This window comes from Schistocerca gregaria, unplaced genomic scaffold (assembly GCF_023897955.1).
Source record: "Schistocerca gregaria isolate iqSchGreg1 unplaced genomic scaffold, iqSchGreg1.2 ptg000333l, whole genome shotgun sequence".
In the NCBI taxonomy this organism is placed as follows: Eukaryota; Metazoa; Arthropoda; class Insecta; order Orthoptera; family Acrididae; genus Schistocerca; species Schistocerca gregaria.
In genome coordinates this window covers 1,076,784-1,090,510 of record NW_026061799.1, presented here as the reverse complement: position 1 = coordinate 1,090,510, position 13,727 = coordinate 1,076,784, and positions in this window count along the sequence as shown.

The window sequence follows — 13,727 nt, the reverse complement described above, 5'->3', positions numbered from 1 at the left end:
AGAATATGGCACTGCAGTCGGCAATGCCTAAATAAGACAACATGTGTCTGGCACAGATGCTAGATTGCTAAGTGCTGCTGCAATGGTAGCTTTTCAAGATTTACGTAAATTTGAATGTGGTGTTATAGTGGGTGTACGAGCAATGGGACAAAGCATCTCCAAGGTAATAATGAAGTGGTTATTTTCCCATATGAGCATACAGTGAATATCAGGAATCTGGTAAAACATTAGATCTCCAACATCGTTGCAGCCGAAAAAGATCCTCCAAAAACAGGAGCAACAACTGAAGAGAATCGTTCAAAGTGACAGAAATGCAACCCTTCTGCAAATTGCTGCATACTTCAATGTTGGGCCATCAACAAGTGTAAGAGTATGAACCATCATTGATATGAACTTTTGTAGCTGAAGGTCCACTTGTGTACCCTTGATGACTGCATGACACAAAGCTTTTTGCCTCACTTGGGTCCATCAACGCCGATACTGGACTGGAAACATGTTGCCTGGTTGGACGAGTCTCGTTTCAAAGTGTGTCGTGCAGATGGACACGTACATGCATGGAGACATCCTCTTGAATGGACACTGTGTTGTGTTTGGCAGGAGAGCCAATCCATATACCTAAAGGAGGCCGAAATGCACGCGTCTCAGCTCACACAGGCTGGAATGATGTCTGGAACATGACAAGAGAATTAGAATTGAGAAAAATGGACGTAGCTGGTGGAATACTTAACTTTAATCCATTAATGGAGAACTTCGCTCTTTATGGTACATGATTCACAATATCAATAGTACAGATACTGGCACCTTGCTTGGTCGTAGCAAATAACGTAGCTGAAGGCTATGCTAACTATCGTCTCGGCAAATGGGAGCATAGAAGTCAGTGAACCATCGCTAGCAAAGTTGGCTGTACAACTCGGGCAAGTGCTAGGAAGTCTCTCTAGACCTGCCGTGTGGCGGCGCTTGGTCTGCTATCACTGATAGTGGCGACACGTGGTTCCAACGTATACTACCGGACCGCGGCTGATTTAAAGGCTACCACCTAGCAAGTGTGCTGTCTGGCAGTGACACCACACACTGCATGTCAGCAGGGGATTGTTGAAGCTGGTGGAGGCTCTGTAATGGTGTAGAAGGCGTGCATTTGGAGTGATATGGCTAGGTATGACCCTGAAAGTTGACACATACATAAGCATCCTGTCCATTGGGGATTCCGATGGACTTGGCCAATTCCAGCAGGACAATGATACACTTGGCATGTTCTGAATTGCTACAAAGTGGCTCCTGGAACACTCTTCTAAGGTTAAACACTTCCAATGGCCACCAAACTCCCCAGGTTTGAACATTGAGCATATCTGGGATGATTTGCAATGTGCTACTCAGAAAAAAACCTCACATAGCCCTCTATGCAGCATTCACAGTGTCAATTCCTTCCATCACTACTTCAGACAATAGTCAAGCCCATGAGACACAATTGATTACTAAACTCAGCCAGCATCCAGCATGCACTGTACAACTGATGCGTGTTATGAAGATATAATATACTTTGCTCAGAGACAATAAAATTGTGTGGGTAAGTACTTTATTCAAAACTGAACATGAATGCCCAAAAATAGAGAAATAGAGTGAAGTTCCAATATTTACAGGTCTTGATATGTACATGAACTTTACTTTTTAAAAAAACAAGAGTAGAAGGTTTAGATATATCATGCAAGATTTTATATGGTGATATCAATTTAGGTAAGATGCAAAGAGAGATTGAGGGGGGCATGTTTCTTTATATATATATATATATATATATATATATATATATATATATATATATATATATATATATATATATATATATATATATAAAACAGAAAGAAACTTCCACATGGGAAAAATATATTAAAAACAAAGATTCCAAGACTTACCAAGCGGGAAAGCGCCGGCAGACAGGCACATGAACAAAACACACAAACACACACACAGAATTACGAGCTTTCGCAACTGGCAGTTGCTTCGTCAGGAAAGAGGGAAGGAGAGGGAAAAATGAAAGGATGTGGGTTTTAAGGGAGAAAGACTTCCCTTAGGGGAAAAAAAGGACAGGTGTACACCTGTCCTTTTTTTCCCCTAAGGGAAGTCTTTCCGCTCCCGGGATTGGAATGACTCCTTACCCTCTCCCTTAAAACCCACATCCTTTCATTTTTCCCTCTCCTTCCCTCTTTCCTGACGAAGCAACTGCCAGTTGCGAAAGCTCGTAATTCTGTGTGTGTGTGTTTGTGTGTTTTGTTCATGTGCCTGTCTGCCGGCGCTTTCCCGCTTGGTAAGTCTTGGAATCTTTCTTTTTAATATATATATATATATATATATATATATATAAATAGTAAGTCTTCATAATTGTGAAGGCGAAACTTGTCATTGAGTAGGTAGGCTGGTGCTGTAACTGTGTTGAAAGATATTTCAGTTCCTTCAAGAAAGTCAAATTTCTTGCCTGGTTCTTTTCTACACTGTTTGCCACAATTCTTGCCCAGTAACTCATTCTGCAAAGTTGGATTTGTTCTGTATGTTAAGATAGAGTGCATCCCTGTGCTTCTACCAGTTTGTTTATTGCAGAAGTTCGGACATACCTGATTTTTGATATTCTTGCTTAGTGCTTTCGGTACTGTGGATGATATTATTCTGTATTTTGTTGCTTGCGAAGAAGCTTGTTTGTATGACATACAACTTGAAGAGGTTGGCAATTTGGTATGAAACCTTCCTTGAGGAAAGTCAGCTTATTACAAAGATGGTCTTCCTGTTTGTGGGTGGTTGTCCAGAAACTGGTTGGTTTAATTTATGTATTACAGCTGGATTTTATTCATAACTGGAGGCAGCTGATTTTACAATTTGTGTTTATTTTTATCTTTCACTTGAATCCATTGGGTCTTTAAGCATGTGATTAAACATTCTTCTGAAGAACACTTTTTTATTGTGATCTGGATAGCAAGAAGAGTTACGGATGGTAACAGTGGTAATTGTTGGTTTCGTGGAAGTTTGAGCATTTTTATATACAAGTTTTGTGAATGTTTTCTGGTGTTTCATTTCTACAGTGATAGGAAGTGAATTGAATTTTGTGGTGTAATTTATTAATTTCCTCAGCTAGATTTTCTAATTCCTTTGGTTGTTCTGTTGAAAAGAATGAAATGAGACTGATGCAATTTTCTGTATTTACACTAAATAAACTTAATCTAGGTCCCTACAGCTGTTGTGCTATAATCTAGTGTAAATTCCTGCAGATAAGAAAGGGATTTTCAACTCACATTCATATAGATCCCATAAGCTGCACTCATATGCTTCTGGTTGTTATTCAGTACAGTGGTTCTACCTGACAGCAGTTTCTAGTGACTTAATGCATTACTGTCCCAATAGTAATTTTTGCCACACTTTGTGTGTTTCAGGACCTTCGAAGCAGAACACTGCCACCTCCTGACAGTTCTCTCAAAACCCAGCGATGTAGCATGGGGAGTGGAATGCTTTCAAGTCTCACAGCCAGACCACTAACAAGGTTTTGCCTCCTGCTGAACACCAAACCCACAGACAGTCTGGTTTTCTTTTTATGAAAGTGAAAATTGAACCATTGCGGTTGCTAAGACTGTCAGTTTCTATTAACATGACACAGGCAGAGTGGTGGGTATTATATATTAAAAAAAAAAAAAGAATGAAGTCCCATATCTTGGCTAACTGTTGTTGACTTCTTTGATTTGTTCAGCAATGCAGTAATCACAGCTGAATGCCAAAGTTACAAATTGTATGAGATGAAATGAGATATTACGTTTGAAATCATTACAGCCCACAATAAACTAGTGATTGCTTCTCGCAAGTGATCAAAATGCGGTCCATAAAGAAACCTTCATTATTCCAGTAGGCAGCGGGTCATTGATGTTTATTATGCTTGAGAGCTCTTCTTTGTGCACACAGTGTTGTTCATGAAAAATGACATCTTTATGTGAACTCTACATCAAAATAGAAACGCTATACATTGGGCCTGCCATAACCTTGTAACACACATCTCTCCAGCCTCCCTTCTTTCCCCCCAAAATATGTTGTGCCTCTTTAACTCATTAATTTCAGCTCTTATGGAAAATTGCTCCTTGACTTGTGTTTCCCCTTTGGAAATGACCAGTGGACAGTGCAAACACATATGGAGCCACACTTTGCCAAGTAATAAATGAGTGGATGAAATTTGGCTTCTTGTTACATACATTCTTCTGAAGCAGAAATGAGGTATTGGTTCTTGCTAACTTGTCACTACTCAAACAAAGTTTTCTTTTAGTGGCTTTGGATAACAGCTCAAGTTTTATAAGTTGTAATCTTAATTTCTTTCATAAATGTGTATTGAGGATTCCTGGTGTGACTGTGTGAAGTAAAATAAACTTCTCATTTCATTGACATCTGTTATACTGTACTTGTTTGGACCAAGTTTATTTCTACAGTGTCTGCTAGGATGCTATTGTTTATCAATGAACAATGTAAACCACGTGAAAGTAGATGAGAACAACAGGGTTTAGGAGCATACTTGTCACAATCATTGTAGTGGAAGTGCTTCTGTTGTGACTAACATTGTGTGAATGTTTTCAACTGGATGATAATAAGACCATGGTCAGTACTGGAACCTGCAATATTGGTAATTACTTCTACTTGCCAGTCGTTCCCTGAAAGTACCTCATCTTGCTCCTGCCCCTCTGCAATAATATAAAAATGAAATAGAGTGTCTTCCAGTGTAGAGCCTCTTGTAGAATTTTAATATTTTAAAGTAGTTCCGAGAACATGTTTCAGTATTCAAGTTGCAAAAGAAATTTTAGGAGCATCTGTCAACATTTTCAATTGTATAACTGTGTCGAAATGTACATACGTGTTTCAACAGTATTACATTTGTAAATATTTCAAGAGAGATGCTCTTTCTAGTTTAAGAAATCCCACATCAGTAAAGTGGCAATCTATGGGATCAAATTGAGGCAAATGCTCTGAATACTTAAACATTACAGTTTTAATGTTGAAACTGATAGGGCCTACAGTTGCACTACTGGTTATTTATACTAAATACAAGCCTTAGAACAAAATGAATAGCACTGAAGGTAAACAAAATTTGAAAGAGGTTTTTGTAATGATTAAGTGCTGGCACAGATTGCATTGACTTGTTTATCGAGTTTCGATTTGTCATCAAAGATAATACGAGCTAGTAAAGTTATTTCCAATAACAATGAACATGAAGGAGTTACAAGACAGACTTATATCAACTGGCCAAAATTGAAAACTACAATCAGATAATGAAAGAACAAGGGGACAAAAGTGACAACATAATCTGGATCTTGGTGAAACAAACTCAAATGAATACAGATATTATTTAGTTACATTTATTAGCACTTCTAGTTCCCCACAACAATGTACAATGGTCTTTGGCTATGAGTTTAAGCATTATTGCAGCAAGAGAGAATGGATGTAAGGAATTTCAGTGTGTACTGCAAGTATTTTGATGAATTTTCATTTTGAACAAGCAGTACATTCTGGCTGTAGTGTTGCTTGCTGTAGGCATACAATTTTAAATGTATTGGACCTAATTATTGTTTCTATTGCAAACATGACTAGTGTTAGTGTTCATGTAAAAACAGTACCACATATTATGTAGCTCTACTTGCTGAAGAGCGACTCAGGTCAGAATATTAGAACCTACTTGTAGCCCACCTTATTGGTGAAATTATTGTAGATATGAAATTTCATTTAAGTTGTCATTTGGAACAGAAGCGCACAATAAAGTTTTTTGAGACCAGCAAAACTGCTTTTCACCCATGTATGTATGTAGTTCTAACAACTTTTTGTCCAGTGAGTCTTCCACCTAGCCTATGGTTTCAACACTATGTAGCAGGCTGCAAAGTAACCATCGGCATACATCGATGTTTCTTAACCTAACTGTTTCTGTAAGTTGATGATAAAATTAACCTTTAAGTAATATTATGCATGTTGAGTAATAAAAATAATCATTTATATAGCTGCACATTAAATAGTGTTCCATGGAACTGAAGTGCCAAATAATATATATAATGCATGGTCACAAATCATAACACAGTGTTTGCTAATGTTGTAACGTCCCTACGAAATGGTTGAAATTTACTGTTCTTTTCTGTAAAAGATAGATGAATTTTAAAAAATGCTAATGGTCTTCTTAATTCTGTTGGTTCCGTTGTTCCCATTACCTATTACATATATGAGAAATATTAACAGTGAAACTGTTTTGTTTTTTTTGTATGGCATGGAGTAATTACCTTGTAGCTTATCCCAGAGGTTAAAAATGTGTACTGCATGAAAGACATTGTAATTCTGCAGAGTTGTAGTTGTACTACCTTTGAGCTGTGTACATTTTTAAGTTACAAGCGAGTATTGGCTTTATGCTGTAAATGTCTTGGTAAGCTTTCCAGTGGAACAACCAGAAATCTGTGTGCAAATTAACACCATGTAAGCAGTGTAGGTAATGGTGACAGCTCTTTTCATATACGGGGTGTATTGAAACAAAAAACTACATACACACACTTTTCATGTGTTTGGGAGAGAAAAAGAAGCTTTTTTTGTGTGACTGCCTCTAAATTTCTTTCTTTTTTTTTTTTTTTTTTTTATAGTGGGAGACGATGTTGGTATATGAAGCACTGGTTACCAGTCAGCTGAATGCATTGTCATTATTCACACTTGGTTGTTTTGAGCAAGCATATTCCAGTTGTGCCATAATGTAGACAGGCGATATTTTCTGAAATGCCCCTATACCAATAGTCACACCATATCTCGAGCATTACTAACATCAAAACTTTAATGGATCCATATCATCAACATGGTTCACACCAGTGACATGTAATTAAGTGTATCTCTATCTCCTCTGACCCCACAAATTCTTTGTAAATGTAGTTTTTTACACACAATGTATGCCGTTTTTTTAGGAGCAGCTGCAGGCCAGAGAGTAACAACTGCAGGATAAAAGCAAGTAGCTGTACAGGGCAGAAGAGTTGGAGCTTGACTAAGGTAAGTCAGAAAGTACCTCTCTGTCCTTGAATCACATTACCTGTCATGACTAGAGAAAGGTAAACAAAACACACTGTTTCAACATAGTTTCCATCATAAGCAAAAATTTACATTAAAAGGTGATGGGCACTTTCATAGAAGTTCAAAGTATGAGGTGCATCCTGAAAGTAAGTACCAAATCATTCTGCTGCCACTCCAGCACTTGTGTTGTAGGTTCACACATTTCTCTGGTTCATTGTCTTTCCACAGTTGACTCTGCAGCTAAATTTTGTGGTATTTATATTTGTTAGTGATCAGTCAAAATCTTTAAGACAGCCTTTGAGCCCAGTGACTGTGAAGTGCGCTCTGTTATGTTTTGTTTCAACACACAGAACATTAAGCCAGCTGAAATTCATCAACTTGTAGACATTTATGGTGAGGAAGTGGATGAGACAGTTTGAAGAAACACTCATGATGAAGCACTTGTTGGACAGCCTTCTGTTGTCACTGATGGTATGGGTGAGAAAAATTCATGAAAATACATGGTTCACAATAAGAATGTATTTCAAAAACTGTTTTGCATGACTCAGTCATAAATTGCTTAAATTTTTGTGAATTCTGTTTCAAAAATGCTTACAAAATCATGTACCTTGGCAGGGTTTTGACATTTCAGCACTGAATATAGTAATAAGGAAGATGAATTCTTAAATAGAATCATGACTGGTGATAAAACTTGGGTTTTTCATGACACTCCAAAACAAAAACAACAATGTATGGAGTGACGGAACTCTGAATCCAACAATATTCCTCCACCCCCCCCCCCCCCAAAAAAAAAAAAGAAAAGAAATCAGAATGAAGTTGTCAGTGCAAAAAATCTGGTGCAGTGGGTTCTATGACCAATGAGACATTCTGCTTGTTGAGTTCCTTCTCCAAGCTGAAATCATGAAAGCAGTATGACACTGCAAAACACCGAGAGAACTCCATCACACTATTCAAAACAAAAGATGCGAAATTCTTAATCGAATTATTATGTTGCTTCATGACATCACATTTCATTTGTGCTGGTGGCACTGAAAACCTTACTAAACAATTCAGTTGGGAACAGTTCGACCACCTGCCAATCAGTGTTGATCTCACATCTGCTGACTACCACTTTTACTTCATCATCAAGTAGGATGAAGGTGCTTCAACACCAATGATGATGTAAGAAAGCGTGATCAGTATTGGATGTCTTCACTGGTGGTATCTTTCTATGAAGAGGGCATAGAAAAGTTGGATTACCACTATGACATATGTCTGAAGAAATGATTTCATGAATCCTTTTCCCACAATGGTACTTACTTTTCTGCTGTGCCCTGTATATTTTAATGTGTTTTGCCTTACCAATGTGGGTATAAAAGTTGACAGTGAACATCCCACTTCCTCTTCTTTACTTCAGTCACATAACGGGGATACACAAAGCCAATATGAACTACCTATTTTCTATCAGCAGCCATGTTTGGCCATGAGGTGTACTAAGCATGTTGTTGAATCATCTGGATCATATACAGGGTTATTCGGCTGCCCCTGCCATAAAGTTTTATGGAACCTGCAACATCTTCAAGAACCACACTCATGATTTTAATCTTCTCTCCTCCCTACATGCATATTGTTAGGCCTACGAAAACAATGAACAGGACCTTTTTGTATGAAAATTAACTACATTAAATTTTGAACTGGAATAAGTTTTTGTTGGAGACCACAGTTTTTGTGTTATTCAAGAAAAATGCATTTGGGCCTCTAACAAAAATGTACCCCCCACCCCACCCCCCACCCCAAAAAAATGGCTACATTAAGTTTCCCACAAAAAAGCCCCTGTTCATTTTTTTTTATGTACGACTAGTAATTTGCATGTAGTGGGTGAGAGAAATGAAAATCTTGCCCATGACATTTGTAGGCATTGCAAGTTGCATAAAACCCATGGGTATGGGTAGATTAATCATCCTGTACAGGTTTTTTATGCCAAAAGAACTAATATAAGATTTCTCTGGCTTCATAAACAGCTCAAGAAACATTTTACACCACATTAATGTATAGTATTTGCAGTTTTCTTTATCAGAAAATCCTTTCTCATTGCTTTCCTGAACACAGGAAATACCTACATACAGCCAACTGTTTTTGTTGAGGTCTTCAGTCCAAAGACTGGTTTCATGCAGCTCTCAATGCTAGAATATCATACGCAAGCCTACATCCATTTGAACCTGCTTACTGTATTACTGTATTTCCCACTCAACAGTTTTTCCTCCCCTCACTGAAATCCCACCAATACCAAATTGATGATTCCTTGATGCATCAGGGTATATCTTATCAACCTGTTCCTTCTTTTAGTCAGGTTGTGCTGAAAATTTCTTTTCTCCTCAATTTCATTCAGTACCATTTTCTTAGTAATTTGATCTGCAACTGCATAATTATTCCATAAGCCACCTCTATGTGCATCGCAGAGGGTATCTAGTAGCAGTCATAGTCATCTATCCACCTCTGTAACTTTGTGTTCACTGCTGCTGCCTATCATGGGGAGGACACAGGTTTAGATTCCCGGTACTGCCAGGGATTTTTTTTTTAGGTGAGAGGACTGGAATGGTGTACATTCACCCTTGTGATGCCAAATGAGAAGCTACTGAAGCAAGCAGGTCTCGAGGTCAAGAAAACTGACACAGGCAGGATAGTGGTGTGCCGGACGTCATTGGCAGACGATGACACGGTGGTCGGCCAGTACAAATGGACAGAGTTTGCCTCTATGTTTTATCCACGTAATCGTCAAAATTTCTTCCTAGAAACACATTTCAAAAGATACCATCCTTTTCTAGTTGAACTGCTTGTTGTTCACATCTCGTTTTGGAGCAAGGCTACAGTTCAGGCAGATACCTCCAGAAAAGACTCCTTAACATTTAAATTTATATCCACTCCTAACATATTCCTCTTTTTCAGATATTCTGTCCATCAGACAGTCCAGCCTGCATTTTATATCCTCTCTGTGTCAGCCATCATCAATAATTTTGTTACCCAAATAACAAAATACTTCTATTATCTTCAGTGTCTCATTTCCTAATCCACGAAGTTTGTCCGAAAAGTATGTATAAAAGTTGAATAATAACTTTATTTTACAATTATTCAGGTATTACAATATGGCCTCCTTCAAAGTACTTGCCCTGAGATGTGATACACTTCTGCCAACGCTGTTTCCACTGTTGATAACATTGCTGAAAGTCTTCAGTTGTAATGTTGTTCAGTTGCTGTGTCCTTTCCACCTTGATGGCTTCCACATCTCCCAAGTGCCGCCACCGAAGCACCATTTTGCATTTTGGGAACATGAAGAAGTCACACAGGGCTAAATCGGGTGAATACGGTGGATGGTTTGTCATGGTTATTGACCTTCGGGCCAAAAACTCGCGCACAACGAGCAACGTGCAAGTGGGGGCGCATTTTCGTGATGAAGGATCCACCTGCCCCTTTTGCCAACTCCGGTCGAACTCGGGCCACACGAGCTCTGAAATGTGTCAGAACTTCAATGTAAAAGTTTCTGTTCACTCTCTTGCCAGGATCAATGCCCCTAGACTCAATGAAAAGGATCAACATTGTCTTCAAATTGGACTCGCGACTTTTTTTGTTCTAGGTTCTCCTGTTAGTTTCCATTCCTTGCTTTGAGAGTTGAGCTCCACATCGTATCCGTAAAACCAGGACTCGTCTCCAGTGATGACTGAGTTGAGAAAGTCCCCTCGTTCCTCTGCTTCCAACCAATCCTCACAGCACTCGACCCTCTTTGATTTCTGATCTGGCGTCAAGAGCTTCTGTATGATTTATGCACACAATTTCTTCATTTCAAGTTTTTGTGTCAGGATTTCGTGAATGATTGTTTTGGTGATTGACAGCTCATCAGCAATCATTCTTACTGTGAATCTACGGTCTTTAAGAACACAAGCCCGATTTCGTTCAACATTTGCATCAGAACTCGATGTCGATGGGCATCCTGGGCAAGGGTCATCGTTCACTTCTTCTCGGCCATCCCAGAACCTTTTTAACCACTTGTTCATGGTTGGTTCCTTTAGAGAATTGTATCCGTAAACCTGTTTCAAAACCATAAAAATCTCAAGGCCATTTTTGCATACCTTTGCAAGAAACTTGATGTTGACGCACTGTTCCTCAATCAGAAAGAGCTCCATGCCGACGGCAAGTGAAAAAGGGTAAGTGTCAACAAGCTGCTGCACACTCCCACCTTCACACAGAGTGCTCTGACTCAAACTGAGCGTTGATGGGATTGAATACAGCAGTAGTCCGAGCTGGCTGTGACTGCAACCTCTAACATAAAGACATTATTCAACTTTTATACGTATTTTCCGGACAAACCTTGTGTAATGGACAATAAAAAAGTTCCCATTCAAGGGTGTTGCCACAGAGTAAAAGCAATGTAGCATGACTCCAGTGTGGTTACAGAAGCAATGTGTGACATTTGTGCCTTTCTGAAGTGCATGTAGTAAATATAAAAATTGGAACTACGGCACTGTTATTACCAAATATGTCCAAAAAGGATCACATACTGTTGTTCTTTTCTCAGCTGCTGGAAGACAAACACTGGTAGACATCCATCATACATTGAAGAATGTGTATGAAGGAGCACTTCTGTTGAAAACCACCATTGTGCATCAAGTTGGATAATACACATCCCCATAATGCAGGCACCAGCTAAAGTGGGTGACACTCGAGTAGCCACCCTGCAGTCCTGATTTCTACCTGTGTGCTTATCGTGACTTTGGTCCCTTTGAAAGGTCTTGAAGGATCAATGACTCCTGTTGCAAGAGGATGCGCACCAAGCAGTGACGGACTTCTTGACAAAGCAGGACACAGTGTTCTACCAAGTGGGCATCTTCAACCTGGTGCACTGGTAGGGTGGTTGCCTCAGTTCTCATTATAATTTTGCCCGATTCGCATATGAGGGGTGGCTGAAAAGTTTCTAGCCCCAGATAGTTACTGTAATGTGTCGCATTAACACCACCACCTACTTTTATGGTGACCCTTTATGGGTACACAAGTCAAATGTCGCAGCTCCACCTTCATTAGTGTAGCCACTAAGATGCACTGTATACTGTAGTTTAAGCAAAGTGGTGAATACTGGGAGAATAAGGAACTGTGTAGTGGTTGAATACCTTCATTTGGAGGGAACAAATTCCAAGGAAATTGTGGAGAACACGCGGAATACACTTACGGACAGTGTTCCGTCTTGTGCAACAGAGAAAACCTGGGCGTCTGACTTCAAACACAGAAGAATGAGTGCTAGAGAAGCACCAAGGAATGGAAAGCCTGCCACTGATGAAACAGTGACTACAATTCACGATACAGTTTTGCAGGACATTGAAACCACATTTGGAATCTCCCACGGGCGTGCTCATGACACTGTTGTGGATATTTTGGGAGTGCTGAAAGATTCATCTAAGTGGGTCCACAAAGACTCTTTGATCCTGAGACAGAACAAGAGTCACAGCAATGAAACCATCCTTCACCCTCTACACACACACACACACACACACACACACACACACACACACACACACACACACACACAAAATTCCATGTGCAAATTTGAGAAGAGAGATAAGGAAAATGAGGTGTGGAAAATTGGCTCACTGAACTCTTTAGTATCAGCACAATGCATCAGTGCACCAAGACCTGGCAACATTGGAAACTCTGCATGACTGCGGGTTTGAATTCTTACATCACCTACCATATTCTACAGATCTGAATGTGTCACACTTTTTCCTTTTCCCAAACCTAAAAAAATACCTCAAAGGATGATGATGCAGTGACTGATGCTTTGTTGGACTTGAAATCAAAGACCTTTTATTTGAATGGTTTGCAGAAGTTATCTGAGCATGCCTTCAAGTGTATTAGTGTACACAGGTATCATATAGACAAATAAATTGATATTATGAAATTTCTTTCATTCTTTATTTGTTAGGGTAGAATCTTTTCGACCCCTTCTTGTACAGCTTCCAAATGGAAACTCGTTGATCATCCCTCATAACTCCCTCCGCATCTCCTGATTCGACTTGACTACATTCCATTATCCTTGTCTTATGTTCATCTTAGAACTGCTCTTTAACACACTATCCATTACATTGTCTACCTCCTTAGCCGTCCCATTCAACTGACTACCATTTGGCGGACCTGGGTTTGATTACTGGTACGGCCAGCGATTTTTCCTCAGTGGGGGGTGACTGGTACAGGATGCACTGAGTCTAGTGAGGAGCTGCTTGACCGATTAGTAGTGGTTTCACAGTCAGAAAGTCCCACGAGAGAGGTGTGCTGACCAGCTGCCCCTCCATGCTGCATCACATTACACTACTGGCAGGGGCAACATGTTGGTTAGTGGAATTTTACCATTTATAAAACAACCAATGGATATTCCAGGTAGGAATGTCAACAATGCATGATTTTCATCCCTTCGATTCCATTCAACTTATCTTCCAAATCCTTTATTTCTTTTCTCTGAACATTAATTCCTGTGCCTTCTAAGAGTCCTGTTCCTCACTCCAAACAACAAGAAATTATTGAAATGATGTAATTAAAGCTGTAACATTTCTTTGTCAGAACTGTCTGACGTGTAACGCTGGGACATGACATTTGTTGCATAGAAAACAGTATCAACAATCATCGACATGATTTGAAGTATTTTGTGGCTCAGCTCATAATCCAAA